The sequence below is a fragment of the Lutra lutra genome, chromosome 15 (assembly GCF_902655055.1).
Source record: "Lutra lutra chromosome 15, mLutLut1.2, whole genome shotgun sequence".
Lineage (NCBI taxonomy): Eukaryota > Metazoa > Chordata > Mammalia > Carnivora > Mustelidae > Lutra > Lutra lutra.
This window is the reverse complement of record NC_062292.1, coordinates 18990085-19003841: the sequence shown is the minus strand read 5'-3', so window position 1 is coordinate 19003841 and position 13757 is coordinate 18990085. Positions and strand designations below refer to the sequence as shown.

The 13757-nt window shown below is 38.1% G+C and overlaps 1 long non-coding RNA gene across 1 annotated transcript; it reads right to left on the bottom strand.

Annotated features, from left to right (window-relative positions):
• Positions 1-213: 213 nt before the first annotated feature.
• LOC125086450 (uncharacterized) lies at positions 214-12168 on the bottom strand. Its single transcript, XR_007123200.1, has 3 exons — positions 10888-12168; positions 10401-10495; positions 214-263 (listed from the first exon to the last, which is right to left on the bottom strand). It is a non-coding gene; the product is annotated as an uncharacterized LOC125086450 (long non-coding RNA).
• Positions 12169-13757: the final 1589 nt, after the last annotated feature.

Here is a 13757-nt window from a genome sequence, read left to right as displayed (position 1 = left end):
CATCTAGGTTCTTTCCATAGTTTAGCGATTGTGGACATTGCTGCTTTAAACATTCGGGTGCATGTGCCCCTTCGCATCACTACGTTTGTATCTTTAGGGTAAATACCCAGTAGTGCAATTGCTGGGTCATAGGGTAGCTCTATTTTCAGTTTTTTGAGGAACCGCCATGCTGTTTTCCAGAGTAACTGCACCAGCTTGCATTCCCTGTGGTGACCATTTTGCAGTATATACAAATATCAAATCATTATGTTGTACACCTGAAACTAATAAAATGTTAATGTCAATTATACTGCAATTTTAAAAAATCAACCCTAAAAGAAAAAGAAAGGATATTCCTTTCAAAACCAAAGTTATTATTATTAGTAGTTTTTTCCCAACATTTGATGGCCTTATTCAAATACTTAGATATATATTGCAATAGTTTTTTTCTCTTTTTCTTGGAGGATAGGCCTGAAAATTATATTGTTTATAATTCGAAGTTCATGTTTTTGAGCAAGACTTTTTTTTTTTTAAGATTTTATTTATTTATTTATTTGTGAGAAATAGAGACCAAAAGCAGGGGGAGCAGCACTCAGAGGGAAAAGCAGGTTCCCTGGTGGGCAAGGAGTCTGATGCAGGAACCTGATCCCAGGACTCTGGGATCATGACCTGAGCCAAGGGCACATGCCTAACCGACTGAGCCACCCAAGCATCCAGAGCAAGATTTTTGGGGATGCTGTCCTAATACAGCTGTACAGTGTTTTCTGGATGTAATTGTTATGGTCCTTGCCCAGAACTCAAGAGCCGAAGGCAGAGGCTTACCCCACTGAGCCACCCAGGTGCCCCTAACAGATTCCATTTTTAAAGTAAATATAGAACTATTAAATGTTCTATTTCTTCTATAGTCAGTTTTACTAACTTGTATTTTTCCAGGAATTTGTCAACCTCATCTAAATTTCAAATTTATTGGCGTAAAGTTACTTATAATAACCTCTTATTCTCTTTTTAATGATGGCAGGAACTTTGTTCCTAAAACTGGTATTTTTTTCTTTTTATTTACTAGTTTTATCAGTTTAAATAATTGTTACAAATTACCAGCTTCTAGCTTTTTAATTTTTCTTTATTATTTGTTTACTATGTTGCTCATTTCTGCTTTTTATTATATCTTCTTCCTTCAAATTTGAGTTTGATAACCTAATTTCTTGAGTAAAATCTCAGATACTTATTTCAGCCATTTTCCCCATAATATGTGTGTTTAAGGCACAAATTTCCCTCTAAAGAGCACTTTAGCTACATTCCATGTGTTTTGATGTGCCACACCATGATTACTATGATTCAATTCAAAATATTTTCCAATTTCTCTTCAAAGTCTACTTTGGCCCATAGGTTATTAAATGTGTGTTGCTTAATTTCCAAACATTTGGAGATTTTCTAGTTATCTTTGTTATTATACTGTTTGTTATATCTGTTATTTAAAATTGAATAACTGAGACCTTAGGAAATGGACTCTTAATTATTGTAATGGTCTTGCTTGGATCATGGAGTCTCCCCTTAGCTGTACATTAGGAAGGTGAGAAAAAAGACTCTGTGGCTTCAGCAAGTTGAAAAGGAGGGCGGGCACCAGCACCTCTCTGACCCAGTATGCTGAGGTTATATTGCAGGAGCAGCAATGGCCTTTCAATACTGACCACTTGAGGCTAAGTAACAACCCCTGGATTCCTGCATTTACCATGACACAGGGACATAGAAAAGGAAAGATGTTTTCATAATAAGCAGGATAGATGTTTGGAGTCATATTACTACTAAAAATATGTGATCTTAAGTTCTTCTCAAGACTGGTAAAACAGGATATAGCATTTTTCATTTGATACCATATTTCACTTGATATTTAGAAAGCATGAATATAATTTACTCTCCATAATAGGATTATTATATCCATTGCTAATATTTACTCAGTACCTACTATGTGCCACGGAAGTCTTCTAATCGTTTTTCCTTTATTATTTCAATTAGTTCTCGTGTCTATTATTATCCCTATTTTCAGATGAAGAAATGAAGGCACTGTGATATTAAGTAACTTGGCTAAGGTTATTCAGCTGGTAGTGGAGCCTGGATTCAAAGTCTGAATGTCTTACCCTACTCAATGCTCCTAAGCACTGTGGATAATAATAACGAGCTTATTTGGAGTCTCCCAGGAAACAATGACATTTTAAGTGCTCAGTGCATATTAACCCATTTAATTTTTTAAAAAGATTTTATTTATTTATTTAACAGAGAGAGACACAGCGAGAGAGAGGGAACACAAGCAGGGGGAGTGAGAGAGGGAGAAGCAGGCCTCCCGCTGAGCAGGGAGCCCGATGCAGGGCTCTATCCCAGGACTCTGGGATCAAGGCCCGAGCCGAAGGCAGACACTTAATGACTGAACCACCCAGGCGCCCCCCCCCATTTAATTTTTGCAATAACTCTGTAAGTAGATCTTTTTACTATCATTCCATTTCATAGGGATGGCTCAGTCACATACTGAAGATCACAAAGCTAGTAAGTGACAGAGCTGAGACTAAAACATAGAGAGTCTGGCTGCAGAGTCTTTGTCTTCACTGTTATATAATACTGCTTCCCAAATTATACCAACTTATCGAAGACACAGCCAGTCAGAAGGCATAAATAGTCATTTTTCCAAAGAAGACATCCAAATGGTCAGCAGACACATGAAAAGATGCTCAACATCACTGATCATCAGGGAAATTCAAATCAAAATTACAAGGAGATACCACCTCGCACCTGTCCGATTGGCTCAAATCAACAACACAAGAAACAACAGGTGATGGCGAGGATGTGCAGAAAGGGGAACCCTCTTACACTGTTGGTAGAAATGCAAACTGGTGTAGCCATTCTGGAAAACAGTATGGAAGTTCTTCAAAACGTTAGAAGTAGAAATACCCTACGATCCAGCCATCGTGCCACTAGGCATTTACCCAAAGAATAAAAAAATACAAATTCAAAGAGATAAATGAACCTGGATGTTTATAGCAGCATTACCACAATACCCAAATTATGGAAACAGTCCAAGTGTCCATCAGTGGATGAATGGATCAAGATGATATATGTGTGTGTATATATATGATGGGATATTACTCAGCCATAAAAAAGAACAAAATCTTGCCACTTGCAAGGACATGGATGAAGCTAGAGAGAACAATTCCAAGTGAAATAAGTCAGTCTGATAAAGACAACTACCATGTGATGTCACTCATATGTGGAATTTAAAAATCTCAAACAATGAGCAAAGGGAGAAAAAAGAGAGAGAGAGGGAGGTGAACCAAGAAACAGACTCTTAACTCTAGAGAACAAACTAATGGTTATGGGGGAAGTGATGGGTGAAATAGGAAATGGGGATTAAGAAGGGCACCTGTGATGGGCACTGGGTGTTGTATGAAAGTGTTAAATCACTGTATTGTACGTCTGAAACTAACATAATACTGTATGTTAACTAAGTGGAACTTGAATAAAAACTTAACAAAAAACAATAGCAAAGACACAGCCAGTGTAAGACACATCAGTTCACATATATATCAAATTAACATTCACCTAGGTTTGGTAATTATGTCAGGAATGACGAGACATTTATTTCTGAATGGGTAATTGGCTCATAAATAAGGTCTTCACAAAGTTCTTTCCAATTTTTAAATATAATTTATAGGCATAATACAAATAACCTGCAAATAATAATGTTTAGGACAAAAATCAACTATGCAAGAATAAAAGATATATTTTTAGTTTGAATTCTATAAACAAAAAGCAATGAATATTACAGCTGACGTCGGCTGAGGGAAAGAAAGCTTCAATTTAAGTTATGCACACAGGTTATTTTTTCCACCGTTGTAACCTGAATTATTAAAGTTTAGAAGTTAAACGTTAATGTTAAACCACTCAAGGACTTCACAAATATGCTGTAGTGACAAGGCTTATTCAGTGTTAGTTCCACACGAAGGGAAAAAGGGTCCATTTTCTTCCAAGTCCAGAGGCAGGGTCACCTAATAACCCACTAAGCTTAATGACAGCAAAGCCAAACAATCTTCTTCCCACAAATTACATTTTTCAAACTGTCCAGTAAATTATACAGTAACTGAAGTCTTGCACTTCCTTTTCGTGTGCCGCCATTTTAGGCATAGGGCTTTAAATCTTTTCTCTAATCAAATTTGACTGAAGTAATATTATTTTCTACTAACATTTCCCCTTTGATCTTTGGGGAGTATTCACTATACTTATTTGCTAATGACACAGGATATGCTTTTCCAAAGCAAGAATGGATACTGACTCAAACTGATTTTACAGAAAAGTCATTCCAGGAAGTAATTTGACATCAGTCTTAACTGAATGCAGGAAAGACATTTTCTTTCAACGTTCTGGATGATCTTTTGGATGTCCATTGCACGCATGTCAGTAGAACATAAGGCATAAGATACCCTTGTTTTGTTTTTAATAGCATGTGAACGTTTGTGCTCATGGAAGCACTGATCATTTATTCTGGAATGAGTTGCAGAAAGGACAGTCTGAACTGGCTATAAACCAGGAATAAATATAATCACTACATAAGACAAATAGGCAAAAATATTTCCTATGGCTTCCTAAACAGAAAAAGAAAATAACCACTTCCAAAGAAGTCTTCCCAGTATGTCATGAAATGAAGGTCAAAGCAAATTGTTAAAGTCAGAAAAACCAGCAGAATGTAAAAAAAAAAAAAAAAAAAAAGTAACACGCTCCAGAAATTGGCACCATGGCAACAGCCAGAAATGCTTCAAGAAAAAAAGGGGGGGGGGGGCGCCTGGGTGGCTCAGAGGGTTAAGCCTCTGCCTTCGGCTCAGGTCATGGTCTCCAGGTCCTGGGATCGAGCCCCACATCGGGTTCTCTGCTCAGCAAGGAGCCTGCTTCCCCCCTCTCTCTGCCTGCCTCTCTGCCTACTTGTGATCTCTGTCTGTCAAATAAATAAATAAAATCTTAAAAAAAAAAAAAGAAAAAGAAGGCTTTAAATAATTGTTATGGGCTGAATGTGGACCCCAAAGTTCTTATGTTAAAGCCTTAACTCCCAATATGATGGTACTTGGAGATGGGGCTTTCGGGGAAATAATTGGGATTAGATGAGGTCATGAGGGTGGGGCCGTGGTCTGATGAGATTAGTGCCCTTATAAGAAGAGACACCAGAAAGCAAGTTCACTTTCCCTCTCTCTGTCTCTCTCTACCATGTGAGGACGCATCGAGAAGGTGGCTGTCTGCCAACAGTTCTGTACCTACACTCTTAGCCAAGTAACATGATTCTGGGGTAGCAAGAAACGCCTTTATACATACAAGTCCCTTTTCCCCCCACAAAACTGAATGAAAACACAAAGTCAGCATTTTTTAAACCAGTGGCCACATAGTAAAAACTATACATTGTTGTCCATTCATTTAAAAAGCAAAGTCACTAGGATGGTATAAAAGTGATAACTGGGGCCTTTTTAACTTTTTTTTTTTTTAAAGATTTTATTTATTTATTTGACAGACAGAGATCACAAGTAGGCAGAGAGGCAGGCAGAGAGAGGAGGGGAAGCAGGCTCCCTACTGAGCAGAGAGCCCGATGTGGGGCTCAATCCCAGGACCCTGGGATCATGACCTGAGCCAAAGACAGAGGCTTTAACCCACTGAGCCACCCAGGGGCCCCTAGAGGATCATTTTAATTAACAGGACAGCTTTACATTATTTTCAAATACCGGAATATTTTTTATTCTGGAGCTTCCATCTTGGACAGCTCATTATGAAAACATCGTATCAATACCAGTTGAGCACTTGGAAGAATCATGGTCATCAGGGTGCCTTCCTAAGCAGTCTTATCCCCTCATCTGAGATATATAATGAAACAGCAGCACAGGAGCTACAGAAAGTAGACTGTGTTTCCTGCTGCTTTGTCAGAACAGCCAAGAAGAGTCAGTCCTTCTCAGCACAGGCAGAGTCAAGGCCATGACCAGAGACACACAAAGGCTAAATTTACATGTGTACCTATGCCTGATTTCATTCATACAAGAGGAGTCTTTTATATTCCAGGTCACCTGATGTTAAAGACCAAGATTTTTTTGTTTCTGCTTCATTTTAAATGTTAACACTCATGAGAGGTGAGAGGGTGTAAGAAAAAAAAAAGGAAAAATAAGTTAGATCTTAACATTAACTAATTTGTAATGAATAAAAGCAGTCTACTTTAGATTTTTATAAGTTTTAAATATGTTTAAAAGGATCTTAGAAAAACAATCTTCTTCTCCATGGGTTGTTTTTAAGGTGTCTTACACAAAACATGGGGTCATTAAACATAATTGAGTAGTTGGAAAAAATGTATGCAAGGAGCCCAGTAAAACTAATACAATGAACACAAGGTACCTACAACTCTGATCCAAGCTCTAGATGCCAGCCCCAAAGTTCATTTCTACCTTAAGGCAAAATCAGGAATCCTTTCCAATTATCTCTCTGCTGAGCATTTCTCCCATCCATCTCTCACTCTCGTAGGCTAACTCTTGCCAATCCTTTAATTACTATTACTCAACTGAGTGATCTGCTTATGCAGAAGGCTAGGCACCAGGAGGGTTAAGGTTGTGAGAGGAGGCAAGAGTTTCAAAACAGGGCTCATAGCTTTAAAGATTTATTTATTTTATTATTTATTTATTTATTTGACAGAGATCACAAGTAGGCAGAGAGGCAGGCAGAGAGAGAAGGAGGGGAAGCTGGCTCCCTGCTGAGCCAAGAGCCTGATTCAGGGCTTGATCCCAGGACCCTGGGATCATGACCTGAGCCGAAGGCAGAGGCTTTAACCCACTGAGCCACCCACGTGCCCCCAGAGCTCATAGCTTTAATTCTAAGTGATTTTATAATTCAGTCGAGAAGACATGCATATAAATGTTAAAATTACTGAAGCATGTTTAAAAAATAACACAAAATTTTAAATATTATGTAACTCAGATACATAGGTGTATAAGAATTTATATGCAAAGAAACTGCTTCCCCAATAAAAGAGTGAATAAATGAGCCAGGGGTTAGAATGTTAAAGGTTACAAGGGCTGACATAAGAGAAAGAGCACTGAATGTTAAAATATGCACGGATAAAACATTTCAGAAAGTATTGAAATTCATATTTGCTTGAATATATGAGCTAGCTGTTGGCTGTTTATTCAAGAAACACCTATTGTGCACCTACTAGTTTCCAAGTTTCCATGCATTCATTTGCTTATTCAACAAATAATGCCTGTTGTGTGTCAGAAGCTGGAAATACAGCAGCAAACAGGGAAGACAGGGCTGTTCCCTGAACACACTTGAAACCCAAGGGGAGGTGTGATATTGTGATTTATATGTATGTATGTATGAATGTATGTATGAATGTATGTGTTTGGTCATTCAGATGGCCAAAATATATTTCTCACATGTATCTGGTCTTATTTATTTATTTATTTTTATTTTTATTTTTTATTTTTGTAAAGATTTTACTTATTTATCTGACAGATAGAGATCACAAGTAGGCAAAGAGACAGGCACAGAGAGAGAGGAGGAAGCAGGCTCCCTGCTGAGCAGAGAGCCCAACTCGGGGCTCAATCCCAGGACTCTGGGACCATGACCTGAGCCTAAGGCAGAGGCCTTAACCCACTGAGCCACCCAGGCGCCCCTATCTGGTCTTTTTTAAACATGAAAATTATATAATCATATTTGTAAATTTTAAAACATCTTCCTCTTATTGCAGATGAAAAATGAGTCACAAAGGAGTAATAGAAAAGAGCCATTTAGGAAGCTGGTGGCTACCATCCCAATAAGAGTTAGATAATGAGGGGAAAGGGGATGGAGAAACATGGCAAATTCAAGGCATACTTAGGAGGCAGGATAAGTTTCTCCTAGGTATTCTTAAGATGATTAAGAAGGCAATAAGAAAGGTAACTCCAGATCCTAAAGTGACTGTATTAATGGTGATTTCATGCGCTGAGATGAGAAATACCAAAGGAGAACAGGTTTGGGGGTAAAGTTGGAAGATGGTGAGTTCAATTTTCAACAAGTTCCGTTTGGTCATAACACTGTGTTAGATGCAAAACAGGCATTTCATCTGACCTTGAGGGTTCATGGTATAGGAACAAAATAATTAACACATTATCAAAATTTAGCATAATTAAAGGCTAAACAGAGATAGGCAGAACATTGAATTAGTCTGGACAGGTGGTAATGAATAAACACCAAATCTCAGTGACTTAACCAACAAAAATTTATTTCTTGCTTATATGAATTCTAATGCAGTTTCAAAGGACTTTCCAGAATAGCTCCCCCAATTGTGGTGTGTTTGGGCCATTTCCATCTTGTGGTTCTGCCATCGAGTCAAAGCTACCCCCTAGTTTTCCAAAAGAGAAGAGAGTGTTGGAAGGTCATGCCTTGGACCAGAAGTGGCATATTTCACTTGCACTTCTAGCTTTTTGACCAGAAGTCACATGGCCCTACCTCATTAGAAACGGGCTGGGAAATGTGGGACATCAGAAGATGAGTCAGTGAGGAGCAGGAGTTTCTGCCATGGGTCTGAAATAAGAGTGATTCATGAAATAGAAGAGTCAAGACATCCTTCACAGGGTGGGATTTGAGGGATTTCTAGTAGGTTGGCCCAGGGAATGAATACAGGAGAACTCTGCAGGCCAAGGAAACATCATGGCAAGGACACTGAAGCATGAAAGGGCTCAAGATGTTGGAGATGTCTGGGGATGGCAAGAAGGAACTTGTAGTTGGCATAATGGTTTTCAAGGAAATACAAAAAAATAAGGAATTATAAAGATTGGGGAGGGTATAAATATCTTACTAGGGAGGTTGTATTCTGATCCATAGGCAAGGGTGACCTATTGTTGGTTACTAGGTTAATAACTTTATCAACTGGGGAGGAAAAACGACTGGAAAGAGGTAAGACTGGAGGCAGGAAAACCACGTAAGAGACTGTCATATAGTCCACAGAGGCTTGACCTTAAAAGAGGCAAGAGAGATATACCTAGGTAGAAAATTGGGACTCCTGGGTGGTGCAGTGGGTTGAGTAGCTGACTCTTGGTTTCAGCTTGGGTCGTGATCTACACATCGTGGAATCGAGACCTATGTCAGGCTCGCATTCAGCATGGCATCTGCTTGAGATTCTCTCTCCCTTTCCTTCTGCTTCTCCCACCTGGGCTTTCTCTATCAAATAAATAAATCTTTAAAAAGAAAAGAAAATGGGCATGATGTGGAAAACCACTGACATGTGAGGGTGAGGGAGAAGGTGCTCTGGAGAATAAATTGCAAGTTTCCAGCTTGGTTGGTTTGATGGATGGATGGTGAAACCATGAACAGAGGTAGGGAAAGCTGTCACTGAAACAGAATAAGGAGTAAAAATAACTTTTGTAGAGTTAAAAAAAATTCAAGACCCTAGGATCATCCTTTGTTGAGGTTTGTTTGTGAAGAGCTAATCTAGAACTATGTTGTAATAATATTTTCCTTTAAAAAAAAATCTTCGTCTAGGGAAACACTGGAGTAGACTTTGTTATTCGCTAAAACGGCCCCCCTCTTTGAGTCTTAGTCCAGTTTCTATTGCCTACTAGATCTGATGTGCTCGGAGCATGGAAGCATCTGGAGCAGCCACATTTCCTTATTCAAGCCAAAACAAGTTAACTCATCTGTGGCTTATCTCATATCCGCCCTGTAGATCTCATGGGAGGATATAGCCCTTATTACTAAAATAATGTGTAGAAAACAAAAATAGCATGGAAAGAAGTTTCTGAACATGATCTTTATAGCTGCTTTTCAAAAACTTTCTCCCAAAGTTAACCTAAGTTAGTGTTTTCTACTCAAATATTGCTTGGGTCTTGATAAAGATCTTTGTTATTTTTATTTTTTTTGTATTCTTATGTGAATTCATTTAACTTTGGGGGAATCTTTCTGTAATAAGAAACTGTAAGATTCTGTTTTTTCCTCTACTGATTTTATAACTTGGGAGCCACTTGACCTTTTGACAATTAAGCCCTTGATTGTGAAACAGGATAACAATGTTTAACTCTATAAGAGTGTCATATGTTATTATTGTATGTTAATAAAATTATATGTTAATTAATTATATTATATGTTAATATTATGTTATGGTAATAAAACATTATATGTTAATAAAAAAGAAAAAGAAAAAAAATAGAAGCATCAAATATAAAATTGCAGATTAAAAAAAAATGTTACTGAGACTTATTCAATCAAAGGATTTAAAATATTGTTGCACCCTTGAGTGAAATGTATTCAATAAATACTGAGTATGAATGATTACTGCTATTTATTTTGAATATAAGAATTTATTTAGTCCTTGTTTTTAGTGATCCTCTATTATATGTTAGGTGCTGAAGATAGAAGGATAAATAATACATGGTTCCTACCTTCGAGAAATTCTCCATTTTCATAGGGAAGATAAGCAATCAGATCAAAAAGTCAATGCAAAGAAATACCATTTCATGAATGGTCAAGTGAATCCCTAGAGGAAAAAAAAAGTAAAAGAAAAAAGTCAACAGAAAAGTTACCAGAGTCAGCTCTTCTAAAAAACTTCAAGAATCTTAGTTGAGGGTCCCTGGGTGGCTCAGCTATTAAGTGCCTGTCTTCGTTCAGGTCATGATCCCAGGGTCCTGGGATCGAGCCCCGCATCAGGCTCCCTTCTCAGTTGGAAGCCTGTTTCTCCCTCTCCCACTCCCCCTGCTTGTGTTCCCTCTCTCACTGTCAAATAAATAAATAAAATCTTTAGAAAAAAAGAAAGAATCTTAGTTGACCTTTTTTTCAGTCTAATAATAAGTTATTGTAATTTTCAAAGCCTCCCTTTGGTGGCAAGTTATTTGAAGCAAGTCATATTTTTCAACCTAGTATCTTACTTACCACAAGGAAGTAGTTAAGAGAATTGGCCCTGGATGTGGATCATCTGTGTTTAATTTAATTACTGGCATATGACCTTGAGCAAGGTTCTAAGCCCTTAATGCTTCAGTTTCTTCATCTGTAAAATGGGAGTATTAACAGCAACACCTCATAAAGTGGTTGAGGACTAAACACGTTATACATGCAAAGTACTTAAAAGTGATCAACAAAAATAAATAAATAAATAAAAATAAAAGTGATCAACACTTATTAAGTATTCAGTGCGTGCTGGCTATTACTATCATTTGCCATATCTCTTAGCACAGTGTTTTATGTATAGTAGATACATGCTCTTCAAATTGAATTAGCAGATACTTGGATATAATCCAGAATCATATAAAAGGATCCATTCAATTGTCAGTGTTATTGATAAGGATCCATTCAACTGCCACTGATATTGACAAAGACAGAAGAGTCTGGAAAAATCTGACTTCATAAAGAAGTGAAGACCATGAAAAGCTCTACAGAATTAAGAGGACGGGAACAGTACCTTTAACATGTCATGGGAGTAGGGACACCTCCCTAATGTCTAGCACATAATAGATTCTCTATAATATTTATTGATTCACAATCCAGTGGGGAAGAAGGAGCAGAACATCGTTCTGAAAATCATCCTAGAGCATTATTCAGAAAGAAATTTCCATTTTTTTGTCCTCTTCCATAAAATGCAAGAAGACCTCCTCTATGAAACAGTATCAGAAAACCATAATGAGAAAAGGAAAGGACACTGGTAGTCCAAGGACTGGTGCTAAAAAAACATAAGTTACCACCTATGATGACTTTGAAGGAATTGTCTCTTAAAGACAAGGCTTTAGCAGATGTCATGTCAGCCGCTATAAACCATAAGTGAGGAGGTCAGGCTGGTGCACACAAGGAGTCAAAAACCATCAGGCAGGCTGGCTGCTTCTATGTGCTAATTTACATTGTCCAAACCCTGAACAGTGAATATGTGTGGTAATAAATTCTAAGGGTGTTAGATCAGGAGGCAGGAACATAACTTCAGACTAGGCTGAACTTATCAACTGGCATGTATCCATGAGAGAGTCTGGATCAGTGAGCTAACTCAAGTGGCTGAAAATAGTTCTAATTGTTGGCTTTGATTAAACACTGTTCCGTGCTGAGTTAAACTGAGAGAACAGAAATTCCTTGGTCTCATATGAAACGGTGATTCTCAACCCTGTTAGACCCAATGTCCCCTTTTTATGATAATTTTATGGTAATATCCCCTTTATTCTTTTTTTTAAAAGATTTTATTTATTTATTTATTTATTTGATTTATTTATTTATTGAGAAATCACAAGTAGGCAGAGAGGCAGGCAGAGAGAGAGGGGGAAGCAGGCTCCCCGCTGAGCAGAGAGCCCGATGCGGGGCTTGATCCCAGGATCCTGGGATCATGACCTGAGCCGAAGGCAGAGGCTTTAACCCACTGAGCCACCCAGGCACCCCAAAATCCCCTTTATTCTTGAATGAAATTTATAGTTCATTATGAAATTTATTCTTAAATGAAATTTATAGTTCATTATAGTTCATAATGTATTATATTATATACACATTATGTTTTGTTTTCTTTTACAGGTTATGTTTTAAATCAACATAATATTCTAACTGTGAGATAAGAAAATAAAAAGAAAGTATCATCATTTCTACATGTGAATGCCTAGGCACAGCTCTGCTAGAAGACACAGCAAAGTAGTCCTATGTCTGGATCTATATTCAGAGTTGCCTTGATTACAATAGCTCCAGATGCAGACTGATACAGATGTGTTCTTTTGAAGACAAAAGTTCACAAGCAGTACTGTAGTCAGCAATATCATTTTTCCAAAATGGTGAAACAGTGTTGGTAAAGTGCCAAACAAAACAATATAGTAATATCTTTAGTTACACAATTCTTGTTTTCCAGGAAATTTAGTGTCTATTAAGATCTTGTGAAAGTACTCTGTGTTTATGGGGGCACCTGGGTGGCTCAGTTGGTTAAGCAACTGCCTTCAGCTCAGGTCATGATCCCGGAGTCTTGGGATCGAGTCCTGCATCGGGCTCCCAGCTATGGAAGGAGTCTGCTTCTCCCTCTGACCTTCTCACCTCTCATGCTCTCTCTTTCTCAAATAAATAAATAAAACCTTAAAAAAAAAAAGTACTCTGCATTTATATATCAGCTAGGATTAGGTTCTAGGTTCAGATTATTATAAAGAAATTTTTCACATACCGTAACGTCTGGAGGACCACTGAATGTTATTCAGGATGCAGTACAATTCTTTGTTGAGTCAGTCTGTCCCATGAATTGTAGGATTTACTATCCCTGGCCCTTGCCAGCAAATGCTAAAAGCATCCCTAATCACTGTGATATCCAATGGTTCCATGGATCCCAAAATACCCTCAAGAGGTAACTCCATCCCAGGACTATTGCTAATACAGGAGAATAAATCTAAACATTCAGAGATATGGGGATCTTAGAGTGGACTGATCATGTGTGACCAGCGCAACAACCCCCATGTCCTCTTGCGAGGTTCCAAAGGACATTTCCCTCACTTGGGCATACAAAGTTTAAAGCTCAAGGAAAGAAGACTCTTCTTGAGAGTTGCTAAAGTCCTGTCCTTGTAGGCTGGGAATGAAGGAAGGAAATGCTGCCATTTAAATGGACTCTCTAAACTGCGAGGCAAAGCCTAATGGGCAGTACTCAACCACAGAGGCAAATGGGCATGGTTGCTGTAATAGGCATCAGGACTGGAGGGCCACACTATATTCTCGAGAATCTTCTGCAATCGTTAATTGGTCATGTAGTCTTTAGGACTAAATAACTGAGCAGCACACTAAGGTTCTACATGACCTATATAACC